Raw genomic sequence first — 13,607 nt, 5'->3', positions numbered from 1 at the left:
CAACAGTGTCCCCCCTTTCTTGCCATCCTTCTGCATGAGAAGGGCCCTGACTCCCCCCTCCCCATTTCACAGCCCTGTGGGGCGAGGGGCAGCTGCGTGGTTTGCCCCTTCTCTAATTCAAGCATGAGGGGGAGCGAGTTGGGAGCGAGGGGGGCTGATCCAGGTGATGGGCCCTGCCTGGCTGCCCCATGCTGCCCTCCCCCTCCTGCCAACATCTCCGGGAAACACAAGCAGGGGCAGGGACACCAGCCTCGCCCCGCCCCCTGCTCGTGACTGACACCCCCTCCTCCAACCACAGCGGCACATGCCCTCCCCGCGGCCAATGGGAAGGGAGGAGGGCGGAAGATCCCCACTTCAAGGCTGGTTGAGCTGTGCAGGTAGGTGCTGGGATGTGGGAGCCCAGGCTGGAGCTGGTGCAATCGGGGACGGGGGGGAAAGGGAGCTGCGGAGCCATGGGCCGGGGATGGCCGGGCAGGGCCGGCAGCGGGGCAAGGCGGCGGGGGGCTCTGCGGCTTTGCAAAGGCCCGTGGCCGGGGGAGAGGGAGCGTGTGGCTGGCAGAGGGACCGACCCCCCCCTACGGTGCTGCCATAGACAACAGGCCAAGTAGTGCCCGGAGCCCCAGTCCTGCAACTTTGTACGCGGAGTCGGGGGGTGCGGGGAGGGCCAGAACTTTGCCGGGTCGCCTCCGGTTCCTGCCGCGGTGCCTGCTCCCGGCAGGCAGAGAGGAGCGATTGCTGAGCGCTAATTCACCAGGCCAAGGCGGGGGGAGGGGGAAGCAGGAGGAATGGTTATTGCACAGCCAGAAAGTGAGTTTGGCTTGGGGGGCGGGTGGAATAGAGGGGGGGGGGAGCATTCACTTTGAAGCCAGACCTTACACGCGAATAGCAAGGGAGAGACCCGCAGCTGCTGGGTTACACACGAAACGACGAGAGATTTTGTGTTGCATTTGCAACAATGGTGATGGCTAAACGAGCAGGCCAAATGCTGGGAGCTGCTGGAGCAGGGATGGGGCATCGGGCAGGGGGGGCCGGGAAGGAGGTCCAACCTGGGCCAGCCGCCTGCTGAGCTCCCGGATCGCCTCTTTGCAGGTCGGATCCACACTAGGGGGCTGGGGGTTGCGGACGGGCGCTGGGTTAGCGTCGTGTTTGAAGAGGGTTTCAAGTGCCTGGCGCAAGGACGGTTTCTAACTCCCGAGCTGCAGCGAGGCTGAGCCGTGCATTGGAGTTTTCAGGCTCTTCATCCGTGGTGGCTTCTCGTCGGGCGTTTGGGTTTTGTTTGTTGACTTTTGTGTTAAGGAAACACAGTGACCACAGACGTGCAAAATCCCAGCGGTCCCTAAGGAATTTACAGGAGCCAAAGAAGGCGAGAAGGAGGCTCTGGCACTAGCATGGCAAACCTGGCATAGAGGCTGTAAAGACTTTAGATAGTAAATTTTAGGAAATGGGGTAGAAAATATCCCCCCCTTCCATTTTTACAATCCTCCATTTTACCCAAACATTTAAAAAAATGGCAAATTCCAGACTCTCAAGGTGGGTTTCTAGAACGATTTCAGACAAACAAAACCACATCAGAAATAACCATCTGACTTTTTTGTTGTTGCAAACTATTGCCCTCCCCCACCCCCAAAGTCCTTGTCCTGAAAAATAAATGTATTTCAGTGGGTGGCAGGCATTCACAAATGTGGTAAGTGATTAAGGTGCAATTTAACATGGAGGGAATTTCCTAAAATGAGATTTTCATAAGAGCCTCTGGGAGTTAGGTGCCTAAATACCATCAATTTTGGCATTACTTTGCTCTCTTTACCTGAATCATTAATCTATATAGTGTGCAGATTTTTGTCTGTACTTTCCAACTGTTTTGTCCTCCAGAAGTTTACAGAGTTGTGTCTAGTTTTCCAAGTACAAATCTTTACACAGTTTGCTTTGTGTGTTTGCTCTATATTCTTCCTTTCTGGGGTAAGGTGGTGATGATAAATCTATTTCTTCCTAAATCCTGATTATTTCTCTTCCCGCCCCTCCCCCCAAAGGCAAGTTGTTCGTGAGCTATATTTCTTTCCCCTAATTAATTTTTTTTTGTTACAGATACCAGAGTTCCACTTCTTCAAATAAGAAGAAAGATTTTCAGAACTACTAGAACTTGGTTGGATCTGGAAAGATTAAGGGTCTCTTCTGAACTGCTCCAGACACTATGGATTCTATCAAGATGTCCTGCAAGGTAGGACCAGCCATCTCTTAATTTTTATAATGGTACATTGTTTTAAGAGTTCTACTCAGTACAGAAATGCCTGAATTGTGAAAAGCACCATGGTATCTGAAGTCCTTGTTTAAAATTCTGATGGCGCTGTTTATTCTCAGGAAAGGTTTAAAAACCAGGACCCCTCTGTCACTGCCATGAGAAATATTTTAACCAGAAAATGGAGATCCAGGAATATAGTTCAAACAAAAGTTCACTTTCCATATCTAGATTTGATCTCTTTTTGAGGAAGAAAATCTTTTATCTAAAATTGGAAAAATGCAATAACTTCTGGTGTTTTGTTTTATTTTTGCGTGTGTGTGTGTTTTTTAAGTGTGACTGTAATCTTTTAAAAAACTATTAATAACTATAATTGTAGTTAAGTATTTCAGGATCACTCAGCATGCTACCAGAAATGCTATGTCAACTCTTGACACTATGAACTAAGGCCTTCTGACATAGCGTATTTGGGTGGTCATTGTGTGTTGTAAATTAGTAGTTAGGTAGTCCCGGCTGAAAATGTGGGACCCAAATATCCTTGCAATAACTTCCTTAATATTTTTAATAACTTCTACTAATTCTGTAAAGTTATTTTCCAGAGCGTAAATCAACTCAGTCTGAAAACCTGATAAGCAGGACAGAAAATCTATCTGGAGATTGCCAAATGCATTAAAATTGACACAGTGTCTCCATATTGCCAACGCCACTCTGACTGTATGCTACTACCAAGTCTTCTGATTTTTTTGACTTTGTAAACACTTGATGGGGCTTGATGAGGTGAACACTTTATACATAGGCAGAATATTGCTGGGACATTTGAAACATTTTAGAAATAATAAAGACTGCAGGGGAATGGAGCACATCTACTGAGTCCCATCTAGTTTATTCTAATACAGCCCCCATTGCTCCACTTAGTGCAGGATTGATCCTTAAGGTATTCTGTCTAATGCTTTGTTCATCCTAGTTTTAATTGACTTATTAAATGGAGCTTCCACTGCTTCAGTCTGACTGATTTCACTGTTAGGAAATGTTTCCTGATATTCAACCTTTTTTTTTGCCTCTTTAGATTTATCCCTCTGGTCCTAGGTTCCTACTTGATTCTCCCCAAAATAATCTCTCTTTCCTTGTTGTGTATGCCCCTCAAATGCTTGTATATGGCTGTAATATTCTCTTTGCTCTGCTGACACGGATCCTGGTATTGTTACACGTGCTTGTAATTCCCACAGTGTTTTGCATATGCCTGTCAGCGTGATCTAATGTACTCAGCATTGGCCCAGGAAATCTAAAATTCTAATCCAGGGGTCGGCATCCTTTCAGAAGTGGTGTGCCGAGTCTTCATTCATTCACTCTAGTTTAAGGTTTTGCGTGCCAGTAATACATTTTAACGTTCTTAGAAGGTCTCTTTCTATAAGTCTATAATATATAATTAAACTATTGTTATATGTAAAGTAAATTAGTTTTTTAAAATGTTTAAGAAGCTTCATTTAAAATTAAATAAAATGCAGAGCCCTTCAGACCAGTGGCCAGGACCCAGGCAGCGTGAGTGCCACTGAAAATCAGCTTGCGTGCCAGCCATAGATTGTTCTAATCCTTAGTCTTCTGCTGAGTAACTGTTTGGGATGGGTAAATCACTTGTTGTCTCCATCTGCAAAATGAGGATAATACTGAAGTTCCTGAAAAAGGGGTTGTGAGGATTAGTTGATATTTGTACACTGCTTTGAAAAAGTAAAGCATTATATTAGTAGTTTTGATTATTATAGTGTAATAGGATTACAGCTGTGTTTGGCCAAGTTGTATGCATTTAATAAAAATCAAAAAGGGCAACAGTCATAAAAGGAGAAAGGGTCTCAATCCTTCTCCATACTAACTAAGCATTTTTCTTAGTTGTCATGAAAGCCAACAAATGAATGACCCTGCCTTCAGTGGGATTGCATAGGGTGGAATTTACAGTAAAATAGTTAATATATCTATTCATGAGGATATTTAGACAAGTCTACACTAGTGATTGATCACCAGCTAGTCAGCATAACAGTATAGACTCCTATGCTGTGTATGTATTTACAACATCATCAACAACATAAAACCCTAATACTATTTATTTTAGTTCTCTGCTACAAGTTTTTGGAGGTTGCCGCTACATTTTAGCTGTGTGATTTCCCTCCCTCCTCCATCCCCATGGTGCTGTGCTCCTGTAATTTCTGTTGATGGGAGCTGTAGGTGACCAGCACCTATGAAAAGCAGGCCTAGAGGTGTTTGAAAAATATATTGAAAAAGACTAACCAATTTTAAAATTGCTATATATTAATGGATTAACTAGGTAAGAGTTTGCCATAGGTATGTAATGCACCGTGGTGCCTATATACAGATATCCTGGAACAGCTTATAAAATTAAGTGTAGTCAGCCTTATGTCTTGAGTGTGATGTAATATGAGAAGATTCTGGTCAGTTTAATTGCTGATATTCAGGGCCCAGTAGGCCTTAGTGAAATGGACAAAACATGTTGGCTTCAAGCTGCAGCTTGGAAAAGTTGTTATTAAATAACACCAGAGTTAAGTAACCTGACCTGTTCTTGGTGGCTGAGAGCGAACCAAAAAATTGAGGCTATGGAAAGGGTAGAGTAATGAAGGCAACCTCCCTTTGCTAGAATCAGGAGGCTCTGGGGTAGGTGTAAGAAGGAGAGATTTAATTTCTTCTGCCTTCCAGTAGTCAGAAAGGTCTGGGTGAGAGGATGTGTTTGAAGCAAGTGGTTCACATCCTCTGGCTAGTAAGCATTTGATAAGGATAAAAATAAAGCTCTTCAAGAAGGATACAGGCACAGCATCTTGTTAGGACTTTCAGCACATTCCCAGCATTTTTGGAATGGGGCTGGGCTTCACCAAGGGGATATCCTTGCACTTTACTGGGGAGAAGCAGTGTCCCAGCACCCACCCATCTTTTGTGTTGCTGCTGGCTAATAGTTCTAGGTCTCAGCTAGTTGGTGTCTGATAAAGCTTTCATGTCTTGTCATTATTGCTTTATTCCCTCAACAAATGATAGGTTTCCCTAAACGTGTATTGCGATATTGCAGACTAATGCGAAATCATTGCATATAATGCAAATGTGAGTGCAGAAGACGAGGTCATCCTTAAGCACGGCCGCCGAGTCTAGTGTAGCTCCTTATGTGAGATTTCTTATAGTTCATACACACGCATGCCAGCAGGAGGGAGATTTAGTCACACAGAACTTGAGCGTCTTGTCTCTGACTCCCAGGAGCAGCAGCAGCAGAAAGAACAAATTGTGTGTGTGGGTGAGGGTGGGAGGGAGACACAGGTTAATAGTGTTGTCCTAGGGCAGAAGCAGGGGCGGCTCTAGGAATTGCCGCAGGGGGCGCTCTGGCAGTCGCCGGTCCCGCGGCTCCGGTGGACCTCCCGCAGGCGTGCCTGCGGAGGATCCGCTGGTCCCGCGGCTCCGGTGGACCTCCCGCAGGCATGCCTGCGGATGCTCCACCGAAGCCGCAGGACCAGCGGACCCTCCGCAGGCACGCCTGCGGGAGGTCCACCGGAGCCGCCTGCCGCCCTCCTGCGGCACGCTGCCCCAAGCACGCGCTTGGCACGCTGGGGTCTGGAGCTGGCCCTGGGCAGAAGACTAGAAAGTGGAAACTGATGGAAAAACAGTGAAATTGGCCAGTCTAGTTTTATTGTTTAATCAGAGTGACCTGCAAAAAGTAAACCAACAGCGTCAATTGTGAAAAGTAACTGAGTTTTACAAGTATTGTTGCTAATCTAAGGAGTTGTTAGTAAAACAGGGAAGACTTTTAACATATGGATCTTTATTAACCACTGAAGGCTATCACTGTCTCGAAATTCCCAGATTTTCTGTTGCCTCAGAAGATGAGAAAAAGCAAGACAGTATTTGTAGAAAGTCAAATCAGTAAAAAAAAAAGTTGCTATGAGCCTGAGGCAGGGGCTGTGGTCTCCTTTTGGTAAGGATAAAGAAGTATTGGAAGACTTTCAGCTACTCTTTTTTTCATTTTGGGCTGGCTACTCCAGGCACTTTCTTTTAACAGATGAAATATACTCCATTCCTGTTAACAACTAGCTAATGCTTCTAAAGCTTTTCTATGTTTTTTAGCACATGTGCAGCTTCACTGTTGCTGCCAGAAGTGGAAGCACTTGTGTAGAATGGATGCAGATACATTTACCACTCTATCATTTTACTCTACAGAACAGGATTAGGCAACGTCGTGGTTAAAATGCCTGCCTGATGTCTACGCTAATACTTCCATTGTCAACATCAGTGGAGCTGCATTGGTGCTAAAGAAAGAATACAAAAGTTCCTAGTGTAGATCCACCCTTAAAAACTGAAAGCATCATTCCCATAACACTGCTAGGCTTCACCTTTCTGGTGTCCCAGATGGCAATGGCTTTACATTTGGTGCAGGATCACATTTTCCTCTTCATGTGTTTTTCCCTTCATCACACAGAAGTGAAATAACTCCTCATAATTAGCAGTTAAAGCAGTAAAGTTACAGCTTGAGCTAAGATGATACACGTTAGTTTTATTTATAAATTTTATTTTATTCCTTTAAGACTTGCATCAATCTCGGGGATCATGTACAGCCCTCAATATAAAATCAACATGTTGACCAGCATCAATTTAAGCTTCTTAAGAAACATTCCCGTAACTCATTCCATCGTCCTGCTTCTTAGGCAAAAGTCTGAGTAAATTGATGGGGTCTGAGTCTATGCCAGTGGTTTTCAAACTTTTTTTCTGGCGATCCAGTTGAAGAAAATTGTTGATGCCTGTGATTCAACAGAGCTGGGGCAGAGGGTTGGGGTGTGGGAGGAGCTCAGGGCTCTGGGCTGGGGGTGCAGGCTCTGGGGTGGGGCTGGGGATGAGGGGTTTGGGATGCAGGAAGGGGCTCTGGGTGAGGGGGGGCTCAGGGCTGGGGCAGGGGATTGGGGCGTGGGCTTACCTTGTGCGGCTCCTACTCAGTGGCGCAGCGGGGGTGCTAAGGCAGGCTTCCTGCCTGTCCTGGAACTGCGCTGCGCCCGAAAGCGGCCTGCAGTAGGTCTGGCTCCTAGGTGGAGGCGTGCAAGCGGCTCTGCATGGTGCTTGCCCGCAGGCACTGTCATCCCCCTCCCCCCAGCTCCCATTGGCGGGGAGCCAATGGGAGTGCAGAGCCGGTGCTCGGGGCGGGGACAGCACGCGGAGCCCTGTGGCCCCCCCTGTCTAGGAGCCGGACCTGCTGCTGGCCGCTTCCGGGGCACAGCGCAGTGTCAGAACAGATAGGGACTACCTTGCCTTATCTGGGCAGCACTGCTGACAGGACTTTTAACAGCCCGGTCGGCGGTGCTGACAAGAGCCGCTGCAACCCAGTGCCTTACATTCTGCGACCCAGTACTGGGTCGCAACCCGCAGTTTGATAACCACTCGTCTGTACTGTCCTCCATCTTGTGTGCAGTCACATCTGTGCAAAACTAGTGTAAAATACTGCTGTTTTGATTTGGTAGCATTGTACAACTACTTTACATCAATGTATATTATGATACAAGGTGCAAGGCCAAGACAGTGGTGAACTGTGTCCATTAGCCTTACACTGTGCTGTAAAAGTCAACATTGTGTGTTCCAGTTGGTCTGATAATTTCAGGGTTGTCAGTAGTTTGTGGACTATGAGTAGATACTACTTCCTGTATCTACCTATACCTTCCCCTGTAGGAAGATGTACTTATCCATGTTCCACAAATGGGTGCAATAGTGGGAAGGGGCTTATGCCTTCCTCTGAAACATACAGAATTTCCCACTCTTAGACAAGATAGACCATTGACCTGCTTACTATAATCAAGAACCCGTGTACTTCGTGGCACAATGGGACCATATTCTGTGGATAGAAAGAATAAATTAACTTTGCCACTGAATTTAAGCAATCGTGGTGAAATATCCTTCACGATCATTGCCCCGCCTTACAAAAAGACACATTAGTACGGCTCATAGTTGATTATTTTCAAATTTAGGTACTTTATACCACAGTGTTTCCAGGGTCAGAAGTTAAAATCGTTCCCCTCATGTTTTGACATATTAAAAAAAAAAAAAAAAGTTTTTTAAATTGTAGACCTTCCTTGAATATAGGAACAAGCAGTGGATTTTTTTAAATTGTAAACTTCAGCATCAAATTAACTGGTTTAGTCACTAAAAGTGTTTACTTTTCGTTAAAAAAGCACTACTTTTCAGTTGGACTATGTAGCTCTTTGCATGAGGAATTTACTCTTCCTCCTTGACTCTGTTAAGCAACTTAAAACTTATCCAATGATGTGAGAGGCCCAAGGAGAGCCTGTTGTAATGATATAGAAAAATATTTGAAATCAGTGATCATGCCACTGTGTGATGGATCTGTTTTAGCTGCAGCTTGTCTATATTTATAGTTGTGGAACCAGACAAAGGTCTCACAGCTCTGTGTTTAGGATAGTGTGCTCTTTTACTCTCGAACATGCCTTTTTTTGTTGTCGTTGGAATATCTAGTAAACCTGGAAGCCAGTATGCAGAAATTAAAGTTGGATTAGAAAGTGGAGTGTTTCCAGGGTGTTCTGTAATTCAGTTTTCTTCTGTAACCCCTGTTCTTATTAACTTCTGCTTGTTTCTCAACCTTACAGTTTTCTTTGCCAGAGTAGGAGTCTCCATATACCCGAGTTTCCTATATAAGCATAACTTGTATTGCAATAGCACTTAGAGGCCCCAGTCAGAATTGGGGACTCTATTACTTTATACACTGTACATACATATAACAAGACTGTCTTTGTCCCAAAGAATTTACAATCTAAGTACAATGAGAATAGGTGAAGGCAACAATCTGATGTGGGGAACACAAGGTAATTGTCAATTATAATTAGTATAATAAGCAGCAGTCAGCATACCAGTTGACTAACCATTTTTGAGTGTTTTGTAAGCATCGCAACAGGGGAGGGTTTTAAGAGATTCAAAGGAGGCTAATGTAGTGGCTTTGCAGATTTTTACAGGGAGCTCTTCCTGTGTGTAAGGGAAGGCATCGGAGAAAACATAAAGATGTTTGAGGAAAAACTGGACTCAGGAGCTATATAGGCTGGTATTGTTGGTTGAATGAGGGCAGGGGTCAACTGTCCAACAGAATATATGAGCTGATAGGGAAGGTGAGGGTAAGCTGGGAAACGTGCTTTAAAAGAAAAGACAAGTAGCTCGTGTTGAATGTTGTGGTGGAGGGTGCAAAGGGGGTCGAAGTCTGAGTTCAAATGGTTTTTGCAGCAGCATTTTAAATGGATATAATGGAGAGGTGATGGTGTGGTAAAATATTTGTCAAGGCCAAAGTTACAGTACTTAATATGGGAGATGAGGGCCTGAGCCAGTGTTTTAGGTGTGTGGACAGAGGAAAGATGGTGAGATGTGCAGCAGAAAGGGGCAAGATTTAGACATGGGCTGTCTGGAGGCTTGGAACGAGAAATCTTGATTATCAGTTAGGTCTTTCAGTTTAGTAAAAAAACTCTTCCAAGGCAGAATGTAGAGAGGATTGGAAACCTTCATCCTTTTTCTCCTTATTGCTGTGAGAAATGTTCCCTGTTTCTTCAATGATTCTGTCTGTCAAGATGTCCTTCTGTTTCCATGGTGCTTATATCTGAACGCATACTGCTACTGGAACCATTATCATTGGTAGGAGACTTCTGCCTTTTCTGCTTTTGTGCCGATCTGAATCCCAGATTATGTGTGTGGTGTTTATGTGGCCAAGGATGTTTCTGCCATTGTAAAATCCTATCTTGGTTCAGTACCCTGCTGTTCTAAAGGGCAGTTTTTTTGGACCAGTAGGAAATAGATCCAAAGCTCAGTGTGAACACTGCTACTAGCTAGGTCTTCATCATCCCACATACCATTTTTTTTTTCATATTACCCTTAGGAAGCCAGTATAGCTCTTGAATAGTCCAGGTGTGTACCTGATCCAACACTGCTGAGGACACATCACCCTGATATGCCGTTCTTCGTACTGGCTTCCCATTGTTTAAATACAGAGTACAGTTCAAGGACACTGGACTGATTTTCAAGGTCATGGATCTGGTCCTAGCTACTTGAGAGGCTGTCTCTTCCTCCATGACCTCTAATGACAGATGTGTTCCACTGGAACAGTGAAACTGTCAAACAAAATGAGGGACTTACGACCACAGGAGTCAGTACCTTCACAGGAGCAGGACCAAGACTATGGAGCTCTCAGCCAGATAAGTTAAGAAAGATCACTGACTTTCCCACTTTGCTGGCTGAGGACCTTATCTTGGCCACTAAAAGAAGCAGTGGATCTTCAGTCCCTGCACTGGGGCTGGCAGTTGGATCATGTAGCAAAATGTTGTCCTGAAAAAATTAGGAAGATGCATAATCTATGACTTCTATAACTAACAGCATTGATGGGCAGACCCAGGGTTGGACTCATTAAAAAGAGAAAGTCACCAGTGTCTTGCCCTTGCTACCTAGAAGCAGTATATTCTGGCCTTGTTAAAACATGAAGGTTGTACTGCTTTACCTCAGCCAGTGTGTTAGTAGTAGTATTAGAACCGCAGTGTAATTAAAGTGGCACAATCCCTTAGTGTGGGTGCAGTTAACCAGTATAAAAAGTGCTTATATTGGTATAATTAATTCCTGTACAGCAGGGGTGGGGAATCTCCGGCCCATGGGCCAGATCTGGCCTGCTGCTTCTTTTCGTCTGGCCTGATGCAAGTCTCTGCGCTGTGGGCTGGACGCCGCGAGCCTCGGAATCCACCCCTGCAGGGGTAGGGCTGGAGCTGTGAGTGCCGGCTCGCCACCATGTCCCTGCGGCCCCTAAGCGGAGGGGTGATCAGGGAAGCTCCGCGTGCTGCCCCCAGCACCAGCTCCGCAGCTCCCATTGGCCAGGAACCGCACAGAACCAGGGCAGGCAGGGAGCCTTTTTGTGCTGCCAACCGGGAGCTACCTGAGGTAAGCGCTTCCTGGCCGGAGCCCTGCACCCCCACACCCTCTCGTGCACCCCAACCCCCTATCTCAGCCAGGAGCCCCCTCCTGCACCCAAGCTCCCACCCAGAGCCTGCACCTAGACCTCCTCCTGCACCCCAACTCCCTGTTCCATCCCTGGCCCCACCCCAGAGCCCACACCCCCAGTTGGAGCCGTACCCCAATCCCCGGTCCCAGCCCTGAGCCTGCTCATGCACCCCAAACTCCTTGTCCCCAACCCACAGCCCCCTCCTGCACCCTGAACTCCCCCCCCCCCAAGCCTAGGGAAGCCCCAAGCCTCTGTGCCCCAGGGCTGGAGTCACGAGCAGTGGCTCACTCCTCTGTGGGGGGGAAGCCCCAAGCCTCCGTGCCCCCACTCCTCGTGGGGCTGTGTGTGGCCCCTGACTGATTTTTGATGTGCGTCAATGGCCCCTGCTAGAAAAAAGGTTCCTCACCCCTGCTGTACAGGAACAGGAATAAGCTATGTGTTATAAGGCACCTTTTATGCTGGTTATAAAATCACATAAATGTAGGGCTGGAAGGGACCTTGAGAAGTAATCAAGTCCAGCACCCTGCACTGTGTAAGATCAGGTAAACCTAGACCAACCCATTACAGATGTTTGTCCTACTCATTTTTTAAAACCTCCAGTGATGGGGATTCCACAACCTCCCTTGGAAGCCTAATCCAAGCTTAACTACCCTTATAGTTCAGTTTTCCCTAATATCTAAACTAAATCTCTTGTGCTGGAGATTAAGTCTGTTACTTCTTTATCTACCTTCACTGGACCTGAGAACAACTGATCCACTTCCCTCTAACAGCCATTAACATATTTGCAGACTGTTTTCAGGTCCCATTTTAATCTTCTTTTCTCAAGACTAAAAATTCCCCTTCTCCAGTATTCTGGGACTTCACCTGTCCTCCAGGAGTTGTCAAAGATAATTGCTAATGGTTCTGAGATGGTTTTTGCTGGTTCGCTAAGTACTGTAGTGTGAATTTCAGCAGGCCCTGCCGACTTGAATACATCTAACATATCTAAATATTATTTAACCTGTTCTTTCCCTATTCTGGTTTGCATTCCTTCACCTTTGCTGGTATTAATTTTGTCAAGCATCTGGTCACCTTTAATCCTTTTAGTGAAGACTGAAGCAAAATAGACATGAAACATCTCAGCTCTATGGATATCGCCAATTATTAGCTCTTCTTCCCAGCTAAGTTGAGGACCTATGCTTTCCTTTGTCTTTGTCTTGCTACTAATGTATTTGAAGAACCTCGTCTTATTGCCGTTTGTGACCCTTGCTAGGTATAACTCATGTTGTGCGATAGCTTTTCTGATTTTTGTCCCTGAATGTTTTGCTATTTTTTTTGTACTCCTCCTTAACAATATGTTCATGTTTCCACTTTTGCTACAATTCACTTTTGATTTTCAAGTCCTAAAGAGCCCCTGATGGAGCCATATTGGCTTCTTACTATTATTCTTTCTATCTTTCCTTTGCATCGGGGTAGTTTGCAGTTTTGCCTTTAATATTATCTCCTTCCAACTCTCCTGAACTCCTTAGGTTTTCTTCCCATGGGACCTTACCTACCTGCTCCCTGATTGTATTAAAGTCTGCTTGTTTTAAAGTCCATTATCCTTATTCTGCTATTCTCACTCCTTCCTTTCCTTAGATTTAAGATTTTCATGATCACTTTCACCCAAATTGCCTTCCGTCTTCAGATTTTCTAGCAATTCCTCCCCATTGGTCAGATTCAAGGTCTAAAATGGCTGTCCCCCTGGTTCCTTTCTCCACTTCCTAGAATAAAAAGCTGTCCCCAGGACGTTCCAAGAACTTACTGGAAAATTTGTGTTTTGACATATTACTTTTCCAACAGATGTCTGGGTAGTTAAATGTCTCTTTCTCCCCCCCCCACCATTACTACCAGGTTGTGTGTTTTGGATATTTCTGTAGCTTGTTCTAGAAATGCCTCATCTACCTTCTCTTCCTGATTTGGTGGCCTTTAGTAGTCCCCTACCATGGTAGTAGTAGTAGTATAGTAGTCCCCTACCATAAGGTGCCACAGGATTCTTTGCTGCTTCTACAGAACCAGACTAACACGGCTACCCCTCTGATACTTCCTACCATGACGTCACCCCTAATTTTTACTTCATTTCTCTTTACTCCGATTGGTCTGTCTTCACCTTCTCTTGGACCTCAGAACAAGTATATATATAATGCATACCTCCTCCCTTTTACCCTTCCTTTCCTTCCTGAAGAAGCTGTATACCTCTCTACCAATATTCCAGTCGTGAGATTTCTCACCAAGCCTCTGTGATGCCAATTAAGTCATAATGTATCTTATATACTAATACCTCCAGGTCTTCCTGTTTATTCCTCATTCTCCTTGCATTTGTGTATAGACAGATAAAGTGTTGAGTAGATT

At 45.4% G+C, this 13,607-nt stretch overlaps 1 protein-coding gene across 2 annotated transcripts in view; it reads left to right on the top strand.

The window, feature by feature from the left end:
* The first annotated feature begins 851 nt into the window (after positions 1-851).
* KANSL1 (KAT8 regulatory NSL complex subunit 1) overlaps positions 852-13,607 on the top strand; it is a 168,101-nt gene continuing 155,345 nt past the window's right edge. The window contains exon 1 of one of the 2 annotated variants that reach the window (XM_044999361.1): positions 852-2,215. The gene's annotated coding sequence lies outside the window, so the exon portion shown is untranslated. The remainder of the gene's footprint in view (positions 2,216-13,607) is intronic. The other variant, XM_044999364.1, reaches the window with a different exon arrangement.

This window comes from Mauremys mutica, chromosome 25, assembly GCF_020497125.1.
Source record: "Mauremys mutica isolate MM-2020 ecotype Southern chromosome 25, ASM2049712v1, whole genome shotgun sequence".
Classification (NCBI taxonomy): domain Eukaryota; kingdom Metazoa; phylum Chordata; order Testudines; family Geoemydidae; genus Mauremys; species Mauremys mutica.
Note: the sequence above shows the minus strand (reverse complement) of the source record. Positions and strands in the feature narration are given on the sequence as shown.